Consider the following 24,419-nt stretch of genomic DNA (forward strand, 5'->3'; position numbering starts at 1 on the left):
GAGGGTGGGTAACTCGCCCGAAGGCACAGAGAGTGTCTTGGTTTGTCCGGACGCTTCTGTAGAGTTACAGGAAGAGAAGGGCCGCCCTCCAGAGGGCCGGGAGCACCCCAGCGCGGGTGCAGGGTCGAGGTTGGTGGTCCTGCCGCCTGGAAGTGGTGGAGCGGCGGGGGGGGGGGGGGGGGGTGGCAAGTGGGGAGAGCCGCGAGCGGCAAATCCGGAGGGAGGGTCAGGCTGGCACCGAGAGGCAGGGGCAGGATAGGAGAGTGGGGGAGACACCAGTTCCGCGTCAGGGTCTCGGGGGTAAGCCTGGGGAGCTCTGGGGTGGCGAGCGAGCGGGGTGTGGGGTGGAGCCTGGGGGCGATCGGAGTGAGGCGGGGAGCCGGCGGTGGTCTCGCCTGGGGCCCAGGTGCGGGCCGCGGGGGCGGGAGAAGCCGGAAGCCCAAGCCGGCCGCGCTCCGCCCCGGCGGGTCCAGCCCCCGCCCCCGTCCCCGCCGCCCGGCCCTTTTCCCGGGGCGCCCGCGCGGCCAGCTCAGACCTCCCGGCTCGGCAGGCGGCGCGGGCGGCGGTGAGTGCGGTGCGGGGACGCCGGGGCGCTGGGGGCAGCGGGAGACAGCGGGGGGCCCGTGGCGCCAGCACCTGCTGGGGGCCCCGGGCACTGAGCCCTTGGCTGGGGGCTCCTGGGAGGCCGGGGGGCGCCGGGCGGGTCGCGGGCACCGAGGAGCGGCGGAGGGCGTGGGGGCCCGGCCGGGGCGGGGTCCGGCCTCCCAGCGCTGGTCCCGGCCGCGTCTCCGGTTGGGTTCAGTTCTTGTGTCCCGGAGTGGCCCGATCGCGCGTGGCGGGGTCGTCCGGCCCCCACCCGAACGAGCGCCCCTCGAGGCCCGCCGCGTCCCCCTCCCCGGAGAGGACGGCCCCTGGGCTTTTTAGAAAAAGGCGCGATTCGCTCTAGTGACTCAGGTTGAGATTTCCAGAAATATCCCCCGGGGGTTCAGAAACAAAACAAAAACAAACAAAAAAACCCCAACGAATTCCCAAATGCTGTTTGCCAAACATTTGACTTCTAGGGGCGCGGGTACCCGCGTTTCTCCCCCTGCCCCCGCGAGTTCGCGCAAGATCCGGGACGGACACCCGAAGCCCCTGGGAGACCCTGGGAAGGTGAAAATCAGAGCGCGAAGCGGGCCTTGGCCCCCAGGCCTGACCCCTCCCCGCGGGGTAAGGTGGGCACCCCGCGAGCGCAGGGGTTCTCTCACTGCTGATGGCACCCAGCTCTGGGCCCAGACGCCGCTCACCGTCCACCGCCGGTGCCGGGTAGGTGCTGGCGGGACCAGCTGGTGACTGGTGGCAGAAGTGGACCTCGCCCCTCCCTGCCAAGCTAGGCAAATACCCTCTCCGCTCTGGTTTGCAGGTCACTGTGGATCTAGGTGGTCAGTTGGTGGTGTGCCCGAAGCTCTTCGAGGTCAGGGAGAGGAGGTGATAGGGGAAAGGTGTGTGTTCTGGAAGGGCCAGTCATGCTTCAGGGACCAGGCTAGTTGGACCTTCACTGGTTTTCTACTTCCCGACAGTGCAGCTGATGTCACTGGCTGATGGACTTAGCAGTGGTCACTGGGAAATCTACAGTTTGTGGAAGCCACGGGGTCTTCCAAGATCCTACCAATCTTCCCAAAGAGGATACCTCCCTCCCCTTGGCCTGGTGCACTGGTGCTGGTTCAAAGACTGTCTGAAGCCCAGCTTGGGGTCCTCTTTAGGAAAGCCATGATTTGCCTTAATGTGTGCTTGGCTGCCTCATCTGCCCTCTCACCCCCTGCCTTCTCAGAGTGATTGTTTTTCAGACTTCCTATTTAGGACTAACCCAGATGCCTGCAGAGAGAAGTGCAAGCTGGTATCTGGAATTCCACCAGTGTTTTGGTTTTATCAGTTGGAGCAGGATCTAGATGGCATGTGACTTGCTTTACCTGGCATAGAGTAACACCCATGTTGCACTTGGCTTTCTTCTCCACCAGCCCTTGCTCTGGGAACTAAATGTGCACCAAACTCTCTAAGAAACATTTAATTGTAATCTACCATGAGGGAGGCCCATCTCCCTCTTTCCCGTTACTTTAAGGCATGAATAATTGATGCATTTATTCACATTTGAGAAAGTATCTTGTAATGTTTTCACAGATTAAGTGACTGGGTGATTGATCTAAGACGTAGGATCAATTTCTTTGTTTTTTTTTTTTTTTTTTTTTGAGACAGTCTCACTCTGTTGCCCAGGCTGGAGTGCAGTGGTGCGATCTCGGCTCACTGCAACCTCTAACCCTCCCCACCCCGCCTCAACCCCCTGCCGGAGTTCAAGCAATTCTAGTGTCTCAACCTCCCAAGTAGCTGGGATTACAGTTGGGTGCCACCACGCTTAGGTAATTTTTGCATTTTTAGTTGAGACAGGGTTTTGCCATGTTGGCCAGGCTGTTTTCGAACTTCTGACCTCTAGTGATCCACCTGCCTCGGCCTCCCAAAATGCTGGGATCACAGGTGTGAACTGCCTCACCTGGCCCATTTCTTAAGTCTCTAAAATAGTAGATTGAAGTGTAATTCACTGTCTTTGGGGAATACATTTCCCTTTGTTACTTTCGTTCCTTTTATGGGCAGGCTGTTGAGAAATAAAGCGCTACCCTTGCTGTGTAAAGGATGCAGAAGAATGGCTCCTGGTCCTGAGGGGTTTATGCTATGGGTAGAAAGTAGAAATACACACTGGCGAAAAAGCTGGTGCTTGCTAATGCCCTTGTAACTCCAGAAAGGGCTTGAGAACAGTGGAAAGGAGGCAGCCAAGTTAGAGAAAGTTTCATGGAAAAACTGAGGCCTGAGCACATGTGGCAGAAGGAACATGAGGACATAGTTCAAACAAACAGGAGGGTCTCAGCAGAGCTGTGGAGGAGGTACAGACAAACCCAGGTGGTTGAAGACAGTAAATGGAAAATCCACTGAGAGGAAGGAGCTGGAAGGCGTTTCCAGCCTAAGTTAATTTTCAAGAAAATAAACAGTGCATATTTTGCCGACATTACCCATCCTCACTGCTCAGAGGTGTATAATAGCACTTTGAGAATGCGCTGGTGCCGTTTTGTGACTTAAACTTCTCCCACTGAAGAGGAATTTCCCCAGAGCTACAGTGAGGGTGGAAAAAAGAGGATCTGCAAGAGGAAGTCCTGTATTCTTGGCACTGTGACTTGTCCTCTATTTGTTTTCGCTTTTACAGCAGTGAAAATAGCCCCATGGGTGAGGCGGTCTATCAGGTAAATAGACTTCCTTAGTTCTGTGTTTCTTTAGCACACACATTTTTGACGTCTCCCGGGTCCGTTTGGCCACCCATGATCTGTTCTGAACTTGATTGATGTTTACTTGCCTAAGAATTGTTATTTGAGGTCAAGTGGCATTTTCCAGGGTCCTCATAATTTCATCTTGTTGTTTGAGCCTGTGTGGATTGACACTCTGGACACAGGTGACAACAGCTTTGTAGCTAATGAAGTTGTCCCTTGGCTGCAGGTTATTTCAGTAGAAGAATTGTGTAATTTCTTAGAGCTTAAGGCATGGACACAAGAAAGGAACCATTCTGGACGGTGTCTATATGATGGTAATTCTCTGCTCACCTCGTAGTAGGTAGGAGTTTATATACCAGGATCCAAAGCTGGAGGCTTCAGAGAAAATAATGTTGGAGAATTTAAGCTATTTAGCTCATGGAGCCTTAGAATTAATTGACAGTGTGCCTCAGGTAAGTTTAAGAGCTTAATGATGACTTGCCTTAAACTTGAATCCATGAGGTTATTCCTAGATGATGCACTGATAGTTCGAAATTTTTTATTAAAAAATATTAAAGTGTGGAAGATAAAGAAGAAAGGCATAATCTCATAGAATGAAACAGCTACCACTGGCTGTCCTTATCGGGCGGCTTCTGTCTTTTGTCTTTGTGCCTGTTTTCTATGAAATTGTCATCAGCGTTCATACAGTTTTGTATCCTAATGCAGTCTCAGTCTTATTAATGATCTCCTTGCACTGTTTGATGAGAAATTGTCATTCACGTGGAAACTGGGGATGTGGTTTCACCAGGAGTCCAGAGGAAAACTGCCCACTCTGATTGTGGGGGAGCAGCCCAACTCCCCGATGGAAGCATTTTCCATTCCACAAATCACTGTGATTTGTCATTACGCCATGCTTGAACCTGGCTTTAAGATTGTGGTAACTTTATCTTTGACTTGTGGGACATACCACCCTGCAGAAACAGCCTGAACTCAGAAGATGGAATTGGCACACATTTCTCTAAAATATTTCCCTCTGAGCTTCTGTACTTTTACTGAGGTCTACTGAAACTGGAATTTGTTTGGGATCAAATAACCGAAGGCCAATTTCTCGCTTCCTTTCCCAAAGAGCTGGAGGTCTGCGTTTCCCCTTTTGTCTGAATCCTTCCTGCTTAACCATTTATGGCTTAAGACGCACCATTCACCTTGAACATTTTCAGGAATGACAGACAGGTTAAATTCCATGACAACAAAAACCATATTGCAGAATTGTTGTAGCTTAAAATCTGCCAGGTGACCCTCCTTAGTTTAATAATTTTAAGCAATATTCAATTTAATAAGTGTACAATTTGGATAGTTCCTGAAAGTTGATTATAGTCAGGATCCACTGTGCTCACATTATTGGAAATAACGTTTTTCTCCAGAGACCCTAAAAGACCAGACCTTTTTGACCCTCGCAGCTGGTTCTCTTTCTTGTTTACAAACTAGTCTATTTTCTTAGGAGACCTGACAATTTGCATGTGAGTGCCCTTCTTTTGCCTAAGGAATCCGTTTTTTATTCTGGGGTCATTTCTGCGATATACATATTCATGGGCCTAGCTTAGTGTTTCTTTTCTGGGGGCTGGGAGATGGAGACCAGAAAAGAATTGAATATTTCTCCTTTTTCTTCCTGGAAGAATCGATCTTCGAGGATTAAGTTGGTAGTTAAAAAGCCGCTTTATCTTTCTGAAGGCCTTGCCCTTTTATGTCTTGATCTGATACCCAAATGTAGAAAACAGTTCTATACACAGCTTGAGGATATATTTTTAGAAGAGTTTACCACCCACGTGTGGCTAAAGCTTTGTGGGGAGTTCTTTTCTTTTTTTTTTCCGTTGTGAGTGAAATAGATATTTCACTATATCTTGCTCTTGTTTTCAAACCCTTTAAAAAGCCATGGACCATTTTCTCTTTTATTTTTAGTTGACACATAATAATCATACACATTTATGGGATAAAGAGTGATATTTTCTTACATGTCTCCAGTGTGTAATTGATCAAAGGGTAATTGGCATGTTCATCACCTCAAACACTTATCGTTTCTTTGTGTTGTGAGCATTCAGAATTCTCTCTTCTAGCTATTTGAAAATATACACTGAATGATTGTTAACCATATTCATCCTACAGTTCTACAGAACAGTAGAACTTATTCCTCCCATTGAACTGTAACTTCGTACCTATTAACCAACCTCTCTCTAGCCTCTCTTCCCCTCCCCTTTGTAACCTCCAGTAACCACAGTTCTTTGCTTCTGTGAGCTCAATTTTGTTGTCCTTCCTTTGTAGAAGTTGTGAAATACCTTTCGAGGGGAGTGCAGACTTGTGGTCAGGTGTAAATATGCATTCAGCTGGGCAGAGTTTGGGAGATTCCTTTAAAACCTGTTCTTTTGCTGAAATTCTAGGTATCTTTTTATTTTATTTTATTTTTTATTTTTCACCTCATCAGTTAGAAGTATCAGAAATTCTCCTTTTCCCCCCACTTAATCTTTGGCATTTAACCAAAATATACTTTATTTATTTATATATTTTTTGAGATAGGGCCTTGTTCTTTTGGCCAGGCTGGAGTACAGTGGCGTGATCACAGCTCCATGCAGCCTCAACCTCCCTCTCGAGCTCAAGCCATCCTTCCACCTCAGCCACCACACTAATTTTAGTGGTTTTTTTTGTAGAGACAGGGTTTCGCCATGTTGCCCAGGCTGGTCTCAAACTCTTGGAGTCAAGTGATCCATCCATCTTGGCCTCTCAAAGTATTGCCATTACAGGCATGAGCCTCACCCCAAAGCACTCAAATTTTGTTTTTTTAAATTGAACTTGAGTGCTTTGGGGTAAGACCTGCCTATTCTATTTCACCTTATAGTTTTTCTTACTCTTGGCCTATGTAGGGGAGAGAGAAGACTTTCTTTCTGCCTTCTGAAGGTACCATAATTGAGTCTATGAAATAAACCGATGATAGGTTAATGGACGAAAATACATACAAATTTATTCCATGCATAAATGTGGGAGTCCCACAGAAAGTGAAACTCAAAGCAAGGTCAGATAATTGAAGTTTATATAGTGTGCCTGAGCTACAAAAAAGCAGTAAGGGGCTGGGTGTGGTGGCTCATGCCTGTAATCCCAGCACTCTGGGAGGACAAGGCAGGAGGATTGCTTAAGCCCAGGAGATCAAGATCAGCCTGGGCAACATAGCAAACCCCTGTCTCTACAGAAAATACAAAAATTAGCCTGGCATGGTGGCGCATGCCTGTGGTCCCAGCCACTCTGGAGGCTGAGGCAAGAGGATCGCTTAAGCCTGGGAGGTTGTGGCTGCAGTGAGCCAAGATAGCGCCACTGCACTCCAGCTGAGTGACAGACCAAGACCCTGTCTCAAAATAAAAAAGAAAAAGGAATAGGGGCTTGGGGCTTCTGGAGGCAGGTGGTGATAGGTTATGGAAGGGTAAGGGGAGGAAATGTATGGTGAACAAAGGTTGCCTTTTTATGCAGATAAAAAGTCTCTTGAATGATGAAAATTGTCTCAGAGTAGCCTCAGAAGAACAGGTGATGGCTTGTGACCAGGTGTCAGCCTTCAGTCTCCGCTCCTAAGTTAAGATCTTCCAGCCGGGCACGGTGGCTCATGCCTGTAATCCCAGCACTTTGGGAGGCCAAGGTGGGTGGATCATGAGGTCAGGAGTTCAAGACCAGCCTAGCCAACATGGTGAAACCCTGTCTCTACTAAAAATACAAAAATTAGCCAGGTGTGGTGGTAGGCATCTGTAATCCCAGCTACTCAGGAGGCTGAGGCAGGAGAATCGCTTGAACCTGGGAGGCGGAGGTTGCAGTGAGCTGAGATCACACCACTGCACTTCAGCCTGGGCCACAGAATGAGACTCTGTCTCAAAAAAAAAAAAAAAAAAAAAAAAAAACTTCCCTGGCTGATGAGGGTCCTATGATAGTCACTTTCGTTTACACAGATCAAGTATCTCTTCTCTGAAATGCTTGGGACCGGAAGTGTTTCAGATTTTGGATTTTTTTTTTCAGATTTTGAAATATTGCATTCTACTTATTGGTTCAGCATCTCTAATCCAAAAATCCAAAATCCAGAATGCTCCAATGAATATTTCCTTTGAGCATCATGTCTGTGTTCACAACGTTTCAGATTTTGGATTTTCACATTTGGGATAATCAACCTGTAGATTTCAGTTTATTGTATCAAAGGACAGCTTTTCAGAGCTACTCCTGTGTCTGCAGTTTCTCAGAATAATCAGCTCGAAATATGCCAAAGAAATAGATCCTGAGGTGACATATTCTAGTCTCCTACAGTCATATTTTGGGGTGGTGTGTCCTGAGCCCCATCACCTATTTGACTCATTTATAAGTGTGATCCCTGAAGGTATTTAAATAAACTTTTAATTTTGGCATAATTTTTGATTTGCAAGAAAGTTGTGAAGTTAGTACAGGGAGTTCCTCACCCATTTCTTGGTTCTCTCCATTATTAACATCTTACATCACACAGTATATTTGTCAAACCAAGAAATTGATGAGGGTGTGTTATTGTTCACCAAACTCCAGACTTTATTTGGAGTTCCCAGTTCTCCCACTGATGTCCTTTTTTCTGGGCCAGGGTCCTAACCCAGGGTACCACATTGCATTGATATATTTTATTTTATTTTTTTGAGACAGAGTTTTGTTCTTGTTGCCCAGGCTGCAGTGCAATGGCACAATCTCAGCTAACTACAACCTTGGCCTCCCGGGTTCAAGCAACTCTCCTGCCTCAGCCTCCCGAGTAGCTGGGATTACAGGCACGCACCACCACACCCAGCTAATTTTTGTATTTTTAGTAGAGATGGGGTTTCTCCATGTTGGCCAGGCTGGTCTCGACCTCCCGACCTCAGGTGACCCACCTGCCTCGGCCTCCCAAAGTGCTGGGATTACAGGCATGAGCCACTGTGCCTGGCCCCACATTGCATTTAGTCATCTTGTCTCCTCAGCCAGCCTGGCTATGTTAGTTTCTCAGTCTTGCTTTGTTTTTCATAACCTTGACACTTTTTGAAGATCAGGGATTCTGTAGAATTTCCCTCAAATCAGGGTTGTCTGATATTTTTCTCATGATTACACTGGGGTTGTGGGTTCTGGGAGGAGAAGACCACGGAGGTGAAGTGTCCTTCTCATCCTGTCACATGAGAGGGCACATGATATGCACATGACATTCCAGATGTTAATATCAAGGGAGAGAGTAAAGTATTCCTGATGTTAATTAATATCAAGAGAGAGAGTGAAAAGGAGGTATTTGCCAGATTTTCTCACTTGTAGTTTACTCTCTTTCCCTTTTCATAGACGGAGTTTTGCTCTTGTTGCCCAGGCTAGGGTGCAATGGTGCGATCTTGGCTCGCTGCAACCTCTGTCTCCTGGGTTCAAGCAATTCTCCTGCCTCAGCCTACTGAGTAGCTGGGATTACAGGCATGTGCCTGTATATAGACATGTTTCCCCATGTTGGCCAGGCTGGTCTCGAACTCCCGACCTCAGGTGGTCCACTCGCCTTGGTCTCCCAAAGTGCGGGGATTACAGGCATGAGCCACCACGCCTGGCAACTCTGTTCTTTGAAAGAGAGTCATGGAGTCCAGCCCGCACACAGGAGAGGAAAGGGAGAGATTAAGTTCCACCTCCTGCCGGGTGCCATGGCTCATGCCTGTAATCCCGGCACTTTTGGAGGCTGAGGCTGGTGGATTACTTGAACCCACGAGTTTAAGACCAGCCTGAGCAACATATTGAGACCCTCATCTCTACAGAAAGTTAAAAAAAAAATCGCTAGGTGTGGTGGTGCACACCTGTAGCCCCAGCTACTCAGGAGGCTGAGGTGGGAGGATCACTTGAGCCCAGGAGTTGAAGGCTGCAGTGAGTTACGATCAAGCCACTGCATGCCAGCCTGGAAATAGTGGAATGAGCAAGACCCCATCTCTACAAAAAATAGAAAATTAGCTGGGCTTGTTGATGCACACCTGCAGTCACAACTACTCGAGAGGCTGAGGGAGGAGGATCGCTTGAGCCCAGGAGGCTGAGGCCATAGTAAGCTATGATGGTGCCACTGCACTCCAGCCTGGGTGACAGAGTGAGACCCTGTCTCAAAAAAAAGAAAATAAAATAAAAGTACATCCCCTGGAGGGGGAGTATCTACTCATACTATTTGGAATTTGTCAGTGAGGAAGATTTGTCTTTTCTTCTTTAAAAAATAGACACTTCTGGCTGGGTGTGGTGGCTTACACCTGTAATCCCAGCACTTCGGGAGGCTGAGGTGGGTGGATCACTTGAGGTCAGGAGTTTGAGACCAACCTAGCCAGCATGGTGAAACCTCATCTCTACTAAAAGTACAAAAACTAGCTGGGCGTGGTGGTGGGTGCCTGTAATCTCGGCTACTCGGGAGGCTGAGGCAGGAGAATTGCTTGAACTTGGGAGGTGGAGGTTGCAGTGAGCCGAGATTGTGCCACTGCACTCCAGCCTGGGCAACAGAGGGAGACTCCGTCTCAAAAAAAAAAAATAGACACTTCTAATGAGCTGATGCCATAGATACCCTGTCATAGATGGGATAGATGTGCCATATGGGCACAGGAGACCTCAGCTGTGCAAGGATGTCAGATGCACGTGGCTTTCTCAAGACCTGGTGGGGAAATATAGATCACATCCCTTCCCCTGGGGTGGGCAGAGGGTAACATAATATGGTCCAGTTAGGGAAATATTAATAGAACCTAACTTGCAGACAGGAAGCAATTAGGATGCAGGAGGAAGGCATATGTCATCAAGGGCTAGATCATGTGGTGTCAGCCAGGGGATGTGAAACAGGCATGAAAAGCACGTGACAGGCAATGTCTGCCACCACCCTGTTCCCACATTATCCGTAAGTCTTGCTACAGGCAAGACTGCTGTTTTCTGGAATTTTCAGACAGTTAGACTACCTGCAGTCATCTGGAATTTGGCCAGAACAAAGGAAGTAAGCAAATAGAAGACTCCCAAATAAGGTATATATTTATCATCAAAGCAGATGCCCAAGCCTGTTTACCTCACTCAGAGGAGGCGCCCAAGGCAACTGTGAACTCTTACTTTACACAGAGTCCTTGCACGCTCGGTTCTGCTGGTGTCCAAGTCCTCAGAGGCTTTGAAGCAGCAAATTGTGTTGGTGGGATGGAGCTGCCATTAGCCCCATGTTGGACTGTTGGCAGCCTGGGACAGTGTAGAACCACAGATGTAGACACAAGCATTTTTCCTTTCCTTTCTCTTTTTCTCTTTCTCTCTCTTTTTTTTTTTTTTTTTTTTCAGATTGTAAGAAAGCAGAGAGGAATATGGGAATTTATTTATTTATTTACTTATTTTTTTTATTTTGAGACGGTGTCTTGCTCTGTTGCCTAGGCTGGAATACAGTGGTGCGATCTCAGCTCACTGCAACCTCCACCTCCCAGGTTCAAGCAATTATCATGCCTTAGCCTCTTGAGTAACTGGGACTACAGGCATGCACCACCTTGCCCAGCTAATTTTTGTATTTTTAGTAGAGATGGGGTTTCACCATGTTGGCCAGGCTGGTCTCGAACTCCTGACCTCAAGTGATTCACCCACCTCGGCCTCCCAAAGCACTGGGATTACAGGCATGAGCCACCGTGCCCAGCTGGGATTGATTTTAGAAAAAGATTAAGGCTGGGTGCAGTGGCTTATGCCTGTAACGCTTTGGGAGGATCACTTGAGGCCAGCCTGGGCAACATAGTGAGACCCCGTCTCTACAAAAAATTAAAAATTAAAAAACTAGCTAATCATGGTGGCGTGTGCCTGGAGTCCCAGCTGCTCGAGAGGCTGAAGTGGGAGGATCACTCGAACCCAGGAGTTCGAGGCTGTAGTAAGCTATGATTGCGCCACTGCACTGCAGCCTTGGCAACACAGTGAGACCCTGATTGTAAAACAAAGTTCGGTTTAAGAAAGAAAAAAGAAAAGAAAAAGGTTAAGATACTTTTTTCGGGGGAATGTTTACAGAGGCTATGGGTCAGAATGAAGCAACACCAGAAGCTATGGAGACTGGGGTTTCTGCTGTATTTCAACGTGGTTTTTTGTGTTCTCGGGACAAGACACCCTTGGCCATGGGCCGTGAGACCTTTGATGTGTGTTTACGCTGACGGCGAGTTGTTGGGATGGCTTCTGCGGTGGGTGGTTCTCTTGGTATTCTCGGTTTTGAAGCTTATTTTTAGACTCTGAACTCTCCTTCTTGGCAGGAGTTGAATCCCTCTGGGGGTTTTCAAGTTGTTCTTGGGCTGCTGGTTTTTGAAATAGAAGCCCCTTTGGTGGGGTCCCCCATAAACCCAGGCGCTGGTGCCCACCTTGTGGTGTAAAGGCTCCTGTAACAAGACCTTACTCTCCTGGTCCTGCACTGCTCACCTGCCCCACGGGACACAGGTACATGGCTTCTGGGTGTCTGTCCCCGCTGTACCCAGATCTGCCCCCTTGCCCTTGTCCCCAGATCCTCCACTCGCTCCTAGGAACCGTACCCCTCCCCCTCAAAAAAAGAAAGTATACCCAGTCTCCCCTTCATATCTCTCCCACATCTGCCCCTGTTGGTTGACTTTGCCTCCCTATATAGGTCCCATAAGGCCGGCAAGGGAGGGTCCACATCTCCTAATCCCTTGTCCACCATTGGTCTTTAGAACCCCCTGGAGGAAAACTGGATCATAGTGCAACATGAAAAAAAAGAACTTTAGGCCGAGTGCAGTGGCTCACGCCTGTAATGCCAGCACTTTGGGAGGCTGAGGTGGGCGGATCACTTGAGGTCAGGAGTCGAGACCAGCCTGGCCAACATGGTGAAACCCTGTCTCTACTAAAAATAAAAAAATTAGCTGAGCGTGGTGGCATGCACCTGTCATCCCAGCTATTTGGGAGGCTGAGGCAGGAGAATCGCTTGAACCCAGGAGGCAGAGGTTACAGTGAGCCAAGGTCACGTGGTGGCATGCACCTGTCATCCCAGCTATTTGGGAGGCTGAGGCAGGAGAATCGCTTGAACCCGGGAGGCAGAGGTTACAGTGAGCCAAGGTCACGCCACTGCATTCCAGCCTGGGCCACAGAATAAGACTGTCTGAAAAAAGAGAAAAAAGAACTTTATATTGACAAATAGGATGTTGTTAGTGCAAATTTTGGGGTTGATATAGTGGGAGTGGTAAAGGGAACATCTTCTTACCAAATAGAAATAATTAGAAGCTTTAATCACTCTGCAAACAGGGAAGGTCCCAGGGCCAGGTGCTGGGCAGGAACCCAAAGGGCTGTGATGACATCACCTTTACCCAGAGGCGGGAAGGACCTGGGACAGAGGCCTGAGGGGAGCAGAGACAGGTTTGCAGAGGAGACTTTCTTTTTTAATTAAAAAAGTATGTATTTTGTAAATATGTAATGTTACTATGGCTCAAGATACGGAAGACCAGCAAGGGTGTAAAAGTGACCAGTGTTTGTCGCACCCCATCCCCTAGTCCACCTGGTTCCCCTCCCTACAAACACCGACTGTTAAGTTTCTTATGTATGCCTTTGGAGACATTTTATGCATATTATACGAAGAAATACTAGGCCAGGCGTGATGGCTCATGCCTGTAATCCCAGCGCTTTCAGAGTCCAAGGTGGGAGGATTGTTTGAGACAAGCTTGGTCAACACAGTGAGACCCCGTCCCTCCAAAAAATAAAAAAATTAGCTGGGTGTGGTGGTGCACACCTGTAGTCCTAGTTGCTCTGGAAGCTGAGGCAGGAGGGTCGCTTGAGCCTGGGAGCTCCAGACTGCAATGAGCCGTGATCATGCCACTGCCCTCCAGCCTGGGCAACCCAGTGAGAACCTGTCTTTAAAAAACCCAGTGAGAACCTGTCTTTAAAAAAAACAAAAAAAAAAAAACAAAAAAAAAGCCGGGCACCTTGGCTCATGCCTGTAATCCCAGCACTTTGGGAGGCCGAGGCGGGAGGATCACTTGAGGTCAGGAGTTCGAGACCAGCCTGGCCAACATGGTGAAACCCCGTCTCTACTAAAAAGACAAAAATTAGCTGGGTGTGGTGGTGGGCGCCTGTAATCCCAGCTATTTGGGAGGGTGAGGCAGGAGAGGTGCTTGAAACTGAGAAGCAGAGGTTGTTGCGGTGAGCCGAGATCACGCCACTGCACTCCAGCCTGGGCAACAGAGCAAGACTCCTAAAAAAAAAAAAAAAAAAAAAAAAAAAGTATATCTTCTTCTCTCACCATACACAAATGGTGGCACACTACAAACACTCTCCTGCCTCATTAAACGTGATAGTATATCTTGGTGGTGATTGCCAAATAAAACTCTTCCTCGTTTCAGTACCTTGTGGGGAGGGACCATCCTTGATTGGTACCCTTGCCTTGCTGGCGGACTAGGCTTCTGCTGTTACCCGCAACGCTGTACTGAATACCCCATGTGCTTGTCATTTTGTCATTTCAGCTACATGTGTGGGTTATTGCCAGCACACATTTCTAGAGGAAGAGTTGCTGGACTTGTGCATATTAAATTTGGTTGGCTGTTTCTGTTGCAGGAGCCTCAGTTTATCCATACTCAGGCTAGCTCTGTGTGTGTGTTACCAACATTTTGCTCTTTGCCCGGTGGATGGGTGAAAAATGGTATCATGATATCATGGCATCGGTTATGGGGTTTAAAAAAATCTTTTATGGCTGGGTGCAGTGGCTCACTCCTGTAACCCCTGGCCTTTGGGAGGCCGAGGCAGGTGGATCGCTTGAGGTCAGGAGTTTGGGACCAGCCTGGGCAACATAGCGAGACCCCATCTCTACCAAAAATACAAAAAGTTAGCCAGGCATGGTGGTGCATGCCTGTAGTCCCAGCTACTCAGGGGGCTGAGGCATGAGAATTGCTTGAACCCAGGAGGCGGAGGTTGCAGTGAGCTGAGATTGCACCACTGCATGCCAGCTTGGGTGACAGAGTGAGACCCTGTCTCAAAAAAAAAAAAGAGCATGAGGTGTGCAGAAAATTGGTACAATTAATACAGAGAGCTCCCATTTACTGTCACCCAGCATCTACTTCCCTGTGGGACACTGGCCACAACTGCTTCTCTGACACCGCTGTGTTACTGTTTACCAAAGTCCAGGCTTTATTTGGACATCACCAGTTTTTCCAACTAAGGCTTTTCTGTGCCGGGGTTCTACGTCGTATTCAGTTGTCACCTCTCTATTCAATCTCCTCTGGTCTCTGACAGTTTCTTGGACTTTCCTGTTTTCTGTGACCTTGACAGTTTTGAGGAGCGCTGGCCTGGTGCCCTGTGGCTGGTTTTCTCATGACTACGTGGGGCTGCGGGTTTAGGGGAGGAAGGCCACAGAGACCCTTCTCACCTCGTCCCGTCAGTCAGCAGGTGTGTGATGTCCCGTCAGCAGGTGTGTGATGTCATGTGACTTCTCGCTGACGATATTCAGCCCGATCATCTGTCTCTGTGTGGTTTTATCTGCATCTCCCTGCTTTTGAGGAGGACTGGAGCATCACCTCATGCATGAGGACTCGGCGTGTTGTCTAGGGGAGGGCTGTGGTCAGCTTGATGCGTTTGAGGTTGAGGGGTGGGGGGAACCACAAGGGCTTCGTGCAGACTCTGCATCCCTGGGGAGCAGGAAGGGAACAGGAAGTGACTTGACGTGGAAGGTGGATTTGGAGGAGAGGCAGGTCACTGGAGGGGCTGAGGACCCAGGCTCAGGCAGGAGGGGGATTTTGTTTTGATCTGTTTATTTATTTATTTTTTTTGAGATAGGGTCTTGCTCTTTCACCTAGGCAGGAGTGCAGTGGCGTGATCACAGCTCACTGCAGCCTCAAACTCCTGGGCTCAAGTGATTCTCCCACCTTAGCCCGGTGAGTAGCTGGGACTACAGGTGCACACCACCATGCCTGGCTAATTAAAAAGAGTTTTGCCATTTTGCTCAGGCTGGTCTTGAACTCCTGGATTCAAGTGATCTTCCCGCCTCACCTCCCAAAGTGCTGGGACTACAGGCATGAGCCACCGTGCCCGGAAAGATTAAACCATTTAGGAGACCTCAGGAAAGGAGCCAGCCGAGAGGGCATGATTGGCAAGAGGGGACATTGAGCACAGTCCCTCCCAGAAAGCATAGGGCCCACTCCCACCTAGAGATGGCCACATTCACCAGATTAAAGTGAAGTCGGAGCCAGAGGAGGAGGGCTGCTTCTGAGCCCAGGGCAGGCGGACAGATGCCTGGGGGTTAAGGTGGGAGGTTGAGGGGGTCTGATCTCTGCCTGGTGCCCCCTGCTGTGGGAAGGGGAAGAGTGCCCATTGAGAATCTGCAGGGCCAGTGGGGAATCTGGGCAACCCAGCTATGAGGGTGGATGGATAAGTTTTCTAACGCGTTACCCCGAACTCAGTGGCTTAGGTAACGTGAATGTAGTATCTTCCAGTTCTGGAGCCTGAAGTCTGCAGTGGGCTTCACCAGATTAAAATCAATGTGTCGACTGGGCGCAGTGGCTCACGCCTGTAATCCCAGCACTTTGGGAGGCCGAGGCAGGCGAATCACCTGAGGTCAAGAGTTTGAGACCAGCCTGGTCAACAGAGTGAAACTCCATCTCTACTAAAATACAAAAATTGGCCAGGCATGGTGTTGGGTGCCTGTAATCCCAGCTACTCAGAAGGCTGGGGCAGGAGAATCGCTTGAACCCGGGAGGAGGAGGTTGCAGTGAGCTGAGATCGCGCTACTACACTCCAGCCTGGGTGACAGAGTGAGACTTGGATTCAACAACACAAAAAAAATAGCAGTGTCAGCTGGACTGTGCTCCTGGAGGCTCCCGGGGAAAATCCACTGTCTTGCCTTTCCCAGCTTCTAGAGGCCGCCTGCATTTCTTAACTTATGGCTCCTTCCTCCCGCTTCAAAGCCAACAGCTTCCTTCTTCTACATTTAAACCCAACAGAGGTCTTGCTCTGTTGCCCAGGCCGGAGTGTAGTGGTGCAGCCACAGCTCACTGCAGCCTCAACCCCCTAGACCCCACCCCACAGCCTCCTTCCACCTCAGCCTCCCAAGTAGCTGGGACGATACATGTGCGCTATCACACCCTGATAATTTTTGTAATTTTTTTTTTTTTTTCTTTTTTTTTTTTTTTCTTTATTATTATTATTATTATTATTATTATTATTATTATACTTTAGGTTTTATGGTACATGTGCCCAATGTGCAGGTAAGTTACATATGTATACATGTGCCATGCTGGTGCACTGCACCCACCAACTCGACATCTAGCATTAGGTATATCTCCCAATGTTATCCCTCCCCCCTCCCCCCAACCCACAACAGTCCCCGAAGTGTGATATTCCCCTTCCTGTGTCCATGTGTTCTCATTGTTCAATTCCCACCTATGAGTGAGAATATGCGGTGTTTGGTTTTTTGTTCTTGCGATAGTTTACTGAGAATGATGATTTCCAATTTCATCCATGTCCCTACAAAGGACATGAACTCATCATTTCTTATGGCTGCATAGTATTCCATGGTGTATATGTGCCACATTTTCTTAATCCAGTCTATCATTGTTGGACATTTGGGTTGGTTCCAAGTCTTTGCTATTGTGAATAATGCGGCAATAAACATACGTGTGCATGTGTCTTTATAGCAGCATGATTTATAGTAATTTTTGTAATTTTTGTAGTGATGAGGTCTCTCTATGTGGCCAGGGCTGGTCTCGAACTTCTCTACCTTTCTCTTATAAGGACCTTTGTGATTTCACTGGGCCTACCTGGTTAATCCAGAATAACCCCCTCATCTCAAGATTTTTAATCACATACACAAAGTCTCTCTTTACCACTTAAGGTCACATACTCAGAGCTTCCAGGGATTAGGCTGTGAACAATTTTGGGGAGTATTATTCTGTCGACCACACTGCGGGTAGGTGTGGGAAAGGTCAGACTGTAGCGGATTTAGCCAAACAAGTGTATGTCTACCTGTGAAGCCGTGGAGGGTACTGGGTACAGAACAGGCCCCTGTGGCGGGTTGAGGTCTGTGCCTGGGTCCTCCTGCCTCTCGCAGTGAAGCCCCGGTGTGACTGTGGGAAAGTCACCCCCTCCCTGGGTTTTACTCTCCTCTGTAATGACAGCTGCGTGTTTATATAATAGTAACCTGCTTACCCAATGTTCCAGTATATTTTGCTGACTCCATTCTCACAGCAGCCCTCTGAAGTGTAAGTACTATTGTTGGCCCATTTTCCAGGTGAGGAAACCTGAGAGAAATTTGGCAACTCACCCCTGTTTGCACACCCTAGAAGTGGCAGAGTTGGGATTTGAACCAAGGAGGCTGGGTCTTAGAGTTTCTGCTCTTAAAGATTTGACCTGCCTTAAAATTCTGCCATTTTAACTTTTTTTTTTTTTTGAGACAAAGTCTCGCTCTGTGGCCCAGGCTGGAGTGCAGCAGTACATCTCGACTCACTGCAATCTCCGCTTCCCAGGTTCAAGCAATTCTCCTGCCTCAGCCTCCCAAGTAGCTGGAATTACATTCAAGCACCACCACACCTGGCTAATTTTTATATTTTTAGTAAAGACAAGAGTTTTGCCATGTTGGCCAGGCTGGTCTTGAACTTCTGACCTCAAGTGATCCACCTGCCTCTGTCTCCCAAAGTCCTGGGATTACAGGCGTGAGCCACCACGCTCGGCCCCATTGTCTTACCTTTCTTTTAGCCCTTTTTATTTCCCTCTTCATGCCCTGCCTGTTCACCGTCATCTGTGTCTTCTCTTCACTCTGAGTAACAGTTGGGTATTCAGTTGGCCAGGCCGTAGTCCACGCCATTCCTGCTGTCCCTGAGCTATGAGTGACTCTGTGACTCTTGTAAATAACAGGGGGACACACAGAGGTGTTTCTGAAATTTTCATATGTTAAATTATCTTGGTTTAATCCCAGCACTTTGAGAGGCCAAGGCAAGAGGATCACTTGAGGCCAGGAGTTCGAGACCAGCCTGGGTGACATGGCAAGACCTCATCTCTACAAAAAAATTAAAAATTAGCCAGGCACTGTGGTATGTGCCTGTAATCCCAGGTACTTGGGAGGCTGAGGTGGGAGGATCACTTGGGCCCAGGACTTTGAGCCTGTGGTGAGCTATGTAGGTGCCATTGTGCTCCAGCCTATGCAATAGAGTGAGACTCCTTCTCAAAAAAAGAAATTTATCTTGGGCACCAGGCAGAGATGTCCAGCCTGTATTATCTCTGAGCTTAGTGGCCTCAGTTTCCCCACCAGGCCAATTCTTGATGGGATTCTGCTCGGAAGCCCCTGCGTCCTGTTCAGTTGCTCAAGGGCAGTTCTCAGTCTTGGGCACTATCAGTCCTACTCCTCCTTCCCTTTTGGGCCCTGCCTGCCTGTTGGCCATTTCACCAGAAAGGATGGGGTCAGGGAGAAAAAAGGCCCTGAGACTCCTTTGACAAGGGTGTCAGGCTGGACACAGTGGCTCACGCCTGTAATCCCAGCACTTTGGGAGGCTGAAGTGGGTGGATCACTTGAGGTCAGGAGTTTGAGACCAGCTTGGCCAATATGGTGAAACCCTGTCTCTACTAAAAATACAAAAATTAGCTGGGCTTGGTGGCGCATGCCTGTAGTCCCAGCTACTCAGGAAGCTGAGGTGAGAGAATCGCTTGAACCCGGGCGGCGGAGGTTGCAGTGAACCGAGGTCGTGGCACTGCATTCCAGCCTGGGCAACAGAATGAGACTCTATCTCAAAAAAAAAAAAAAAAAAAAAAAAAGACAAGGGTGTACCTTCAGTGTCACAAGCAAGCACTGAAGGTGGAGCACTTACACGGTGGCAACTCCATGTCCCCTTACTTCTCCACACCTGTTGGCTGGAACTGTTGACATTGTGACATCTTGGGGTACCAGCAAGTTAGAGACTCAGAATCTGCTTGATACCTGTGAAGAAAGCCAGTGTCATTTCTGGGGAATGGATGGCACCTTGTCCCCATTGAACAAGTGGCTTTAGGGCTACCCCAAGGACCAGGTGATGAGTGTGGAGTGACAAGTATTTCTGAATTTGATGGGGTGGGGACATTGGGGAGCCTGCTCATGACTCAAGGTTCTGAATGGATAATACAGTGGTAAGAACTACCCTCTCTCTCTTTTTTTTTTTTTTTTTTTTTTGAGACAGGGTCTTGCTCTGTTGCCCAGGCTGGGGTACAGTGGTGCAAACATGGCTCACTGCAACCTCTGCCTCCCAGGCTCAGGTGATCCTCCCCACTGAGCTTCTTAAGTAGCTGGGACTGCAGGTGCATACCACCACTCCTGGCTAATTTTTATCTTTTTGGTAGAGATGGGGTCTCATTGTGTTGCCCAGGCTGGTCTCGAACTCCTGGGCTCATGCCATCCTCCCGCTTCAGGCTTCCAAAGTGCTGGCTGGGATTACAGGTGTGAGCCACTGTGCCCTGCTGGAACTACCCTCTTTATTTTTTGAGACAGAGTCTCGCTCTGTCATCCAGGCTGGAGCACAGTGGCATGATCTCAGCTCACTGCAACCTCCGCCTCCTGGGTTGAAGCACTTCTCCTGCCTCAGCCACCCACATAGCTGGGATTACAGGGGTGCATCACTACGCCTGGCTGATTTTTGTGTATTTATTAGAGCCGGATTTCACCATGTTGTCTAGGCTGGTCTTGAACTCCTGACCTCCAGTGATCCACCCACCTCAGCCTCCCAAAATGCTGGGATTACAGGCGTGAGCCACCGTGCCTGGCCTGGAACTACCCTCTTGACATCTTTCCATAGCTGGAACCAGAACTGGAGTGGATGCTGGCCCAAACAAGGGGTCTCTTCCGCTGAGAGATGATTCTAGCAGTGCCATAAACTTGCACCAAGGAGAAAAAAATGAACCAACCAGTCTTGAGGTTTGGAGACTGCGGCAGTTCTTCTTTCTGACTTCATTTTGTCCATGTGCACACGCCCCCACACTTCCCTTTCAACCTCTGTCCACCCATGTTTTTGTTGTTGTTGTTGTTGTTTTGTTTTGTTTTGTTTTTTTCAAGCCTGTTGCCCAGGCTGGAGTGCAGTGGCACGATCTCAGCTCACTGCAATCTCCGTCTCCTGGGCTCAAGCAGTTTTCCTGCCTCAGCCTCCCGAGTAGCTAGGATTACAGGCGTGTGCCACCACGTCCGGCTAATTTTTGTACTTTTAGTAGAGACGAGGTTTTGCCATGTTGGCCAGGCTCGTCTCAAACTCCTGACCTCAGGTAATCCGCCTGCCTCAGCCTCCCAAAGTGCTGGGATTACAGGCATGAGCCATGCACCCAGCCTGTCCACCCCTGTTTTATCCCGACTTGGTCTCCTCCTGCCTGGACATCCTAGGGTGCCCTGTTGAGAAACAATACACTACCCCCAGGAATCCTGGAGGAAATGAAGGACTCCAGGCTCAATTCAGGGATTCCAGTTCTTGAGCATATTTGGTGATGTGCTGGCATCTGCATCGTAAATCCTCATGTTACCTTGAGCTGAACTGTGAGACCATGTATATGGAGGCTTGTCATTACATAAACATCTTCCTTTACAAACGTCGTTTTCTCAGATTCTATGTTAGGGCTATTGGAGTAAGCCCTTCCTGCTTTTTCATGTCTACTCCTAAATCTTTTTTTTTTTTTTTTTTAACCCAAGGTAGAGTCTTCCTCTGTCCATGCCCCCCTCCACCAGGCTGAATTGCAGTGGCACTATTGTAGCTTACTGCAGCCTCAACCTCCTGGGCTCAAGTGATCGAGGGATCCTCCTATCTCAGCTTCCTGAGTAGCTGGGACTATAGACATGTGCCATCATGCCCAGCTAATTTGTTTGATTGTTAGTAGAGGTGGGGTCTCACTATGTTGCCCGGGCCTGTCTCGAACTTCTAAGCTCAAGCGATCCTTCTGCCTTGGCCTCCCAAAGTGTTGGGATTTCAGGCATGAGCCACCACGTCTGGCCTGCTCCCAAATCATCATGCCTTTCCAGATGGATCTTGGTGTCCTTTTTTCATACCTAGGTATTGCTTTCTACAAACTGTTGAAGTACCAGAGTGACCAACTTGTCCCAGTTTGCCTGAGACTTTCCTAGATTTAGCACCAAAAGTCCTGCATCCAGGGAAAAACCCCTCTGTCCAGGGGAGACTGGGACAGTGGGTCACCCTATGAAGCACCCATAACGTTTTGGCCCTCTTTCTAGGTGCTGGGATGCAGATTTTAGTGTCAGTTCCTGCTCTTATGGGGTCTATGACCAGATACGAAGACAGACAAGTGAAGAAAACTGCCTTATGACAAATACAGCAAACAAACATGAGTTAGTAACAGCTGACGCGTACTGAGTACTTGTGTATTCCACGTTGCTCTGGGTCCTTTTTGCAAGTGCATTCATTTCATCCTCTCAAGAGCCTTATGAGGAAGAAACTATCAGCGTGCCCATTTTACAGATGGGAAACCTGAGGCACTAAAGTCATGCCCTGGGGCATGGGGGCGCCTGGAGGAACCCAGGGGGTCTAGCTCCAGAGTCTGTGCCCTTGACCTCTGCACCATATAGAGAGGCTCCAGGAGGAATGAATTCTCCTGGGGGCAAGCCAGAGAGGGCTTCTTGGAGGAGGTGACACGCAAGCTGGGATATGATAAGCGGAATTTGCCAGACCCATCAGGAAGGAGGCAGACGGAAGAAAGAGCATGCCCGTGACGTGTTTGGGAACATCCAAGCAAGGCAGGTGTGGCGGGAGATGCCACGAGAGACTGCAGTTGGTAGGGGCACCAGTGCATCCTGGGAATCTTCTCAGTCCCCACAAACCGGGAGCAGGGAGTTGCGCTAGTCAAGAGCACAATGAGGGATGTCAGAAAGACCCACGTGGCTTGATTTTAGACAAACAGGGGCCCAGGATGGACTGAACCAAGACCAGCGGCCAACTTAGAGGCTCAGTTTTAAGGCCTTGGCTTGGGATAGTAAGATTAGGAATTTCCAGCAATGTCTCCTCCCCGCCCCCCCCCCCCCCGCTTTTTATTGACGAGAAAGTCACATAAAGATAAACATTTAAAAGTGAGTAATTCAAGGCCAGGCGCGGTGGCCCATGCCTGTAATCCCAGCACTTTGGGAGGCTGAGGCAGGTGGATCACTTGAGGTTAGGAGTTCGAGCCCAGCCTGGTCAACATGGTGAAACCCTGTCTCTACTAAAAATATAAAAATCGGCTGGGTGTGGTGGCAGGCACCTATAATCCCAGCTATTAGGGAGGCTGAGGCAGGAGAATTGCTTGAGCCTGGGAGGCAGAGGTTGCAGCGAGCCAAGATTGTGCCACTGTACTCCAGCCTGAGCGACGGAGCGAGAATCTGTCTCAAAAAAAAAAAAAGATAATTCAGTGGCATTTAGTAAGTTCTGTACTCCAGCCTGAGCAACAGAGTGAGACTCTGTCTCAAAAAAAAAAAAAAAAATGATAATTCAGTGCATTTAGTAAGTTCATAGCGTTGTGCAACCATCAACTTCCATCTGGTTCCAGAACATTTTCATCATCCCCAAAAGAACCCCATACCCATTTCTTCCCACTGCTGTACACCCATCCCTGGCCACCACTGATGTGCTTTGTATCTCTGTGAATTCACCTATTCTGGGCATTTCATCTCAGTGGAATCATTTGATCTGTAGCCTTTTGTGCTTTCGAGGTTCATTCCAGGGCTGTCTGGGAGCCCGAATGATCAGTGATAAAACTGCTAGGCTGGCCACCCCGGGCTTCCTGAAGTCTGATCTTTTCCTTTGCATTTAGGATTCAAGGTCATACTTAGCTAGCAGGAGCGATACCATAGTCATGAACGTGGTTTTCCCAGGATGAGGCTTATCCATTGCACTCCCCTGCAATCTCCCCATTAAAAAAAAAAAAAAAAAAAAAAATTCAAGATTCGAGGCAGAACACTGTACCTTTTGACCTGCAGGTTTGATTCTGCAAACATTGAATGAACCTGTGTTTTGGGCGCACAAGAAGTAAGATGACACCCAGGACCTTGTGAGCGCCTGAAGTAGCAGCTTGCAGTGGCCTATTCCAGAGAATTCTGAGGCTGTTGAGGCTGAATTGTTTAGAAGCCGATCTGTTGCTGAAAGTGAGGTCCCTTGTGGAGTTTATTTCCATGTCCCGAGGATTCCAGATCAGTGCATTAATATCAGTTCAGGGCACGGATGATCGCTGGGTCTGACACTGTGGCTTCTCCCTGCGGGTTCCGGGGTTTTTGCCTCCACTTTTAACAGAACTGAGGCCGGGCGTGGTGGCTCACACCTGTAACCGTAGCATTTTGGGAGGCTGAGGTGAGTGGGTCACTTGAGGTCAGGAGTTCGAGAGCAGCCTGGCCAACATGGTGAAACCCCTGTCTGTAGTAAAAATACAAAAAATTAGCTGGGTGTAGTGGCGCATGCCTGTAATCCCAGCTTCTCTGGAGGCTGAGGCAGGAGAATCGTTTGAACCTGGGAGGCAGAGGTTGCAGTGAGCTGAAATCATGCCACTGCATTCCAGCCTGGGTAACAGAGTGAGACTCTGTCTCAAACAAAAACACAAACAAAACTGAGATGGAGATGCTTTCTGGGTTGACAAGCATGCCCCCCACCCCAACCCTTTGTCTTTTGCTAAGGGCTTGAAGCAGTAAATATGCAGCTTTGGGCACCCTGCCTCCAAATTCTGAGCTCTCTCAGAATTTCATTGTTTTTCTTCCCAATATGAGAGGGCTGAGCTTTGTGACTTTCCACCCTCGGCTGATCATTAACGTTCTGTTGCCTGTTTACTAAGAAGCAGGACACTTTGAATTGCAAAGTGCCCAGTGACAAAATGAGTTGGAACCCATCATTGGCAGGTATTTTTTGCATGGCATCAGGTGTGTGGCGTGAAAGTGCACAGTAAACGCACTTTCATGTATTAGGGAGGCAGAAAGAGAGGTGATCTCTCCAGAGTTCACATGTGTTGCTTCCACTGAGGGTGTATTTTCTTTTCATGATTTTTCTGTTTTTTAAAAATTTCTGGCCAGGCGTGGTGACTCACGCCTGTAATCCCAGCACTCTGGGAGGCCAAGGTGGGCTGATCACCTGAGGTCGGGAGTTTGAGACCAGCCTGGCCAACATGGTGAAACCCTGTCTCCACTAAAAAATACAAAAATTAGCTGGGCGTGTTGGCAGGCGCCTGTCATCCCAGCTTCTCGGCAGGCTGAGG

The 24,419-nt window shown here is 48.7% G+C and overlaps 1 protein-coding gene across 3 annotated transcripts in view; it reads left to right on the forward strand.

Annotated features, from left to right (window-relative positions):
• LITAF (lipopolysaccharide induced TNF factor) overlaps positions 1–24,419 on the forward strand; it is a 39,726-nt gene continuing 15,307 nt past the window's right edge. The window contains exon 1 of one of the 3 annotated variants that reach the window (XM_054453353.1): positions 1–129. The gene's annotated coding sequence lies outside the window, so the exon portion shown is untranslated. Of the gene's footprint in view, positions 130–181; positions 301–417; positions 566–24,419 lie in introns of those variants that run through there. The other 2 variants (XM_054453355.2, XM_054453352.2) reach the window with 2 other exon arrangements.

This window comes from Pongo pygmaeus, chromosome 18 (genome assembly GCF_028885625.2).
Source record: "Pongo pygmaeus isolate AG05252 chromosome 18, NHGRI_mPonPyg2-v2.0_pri, whole genome shotgun sequence".
NCBI lineage: Eukaryota > Metazoa > Chordata > Mammalia > Primates > Hominidae > Pongo > Pongo pygmaeus.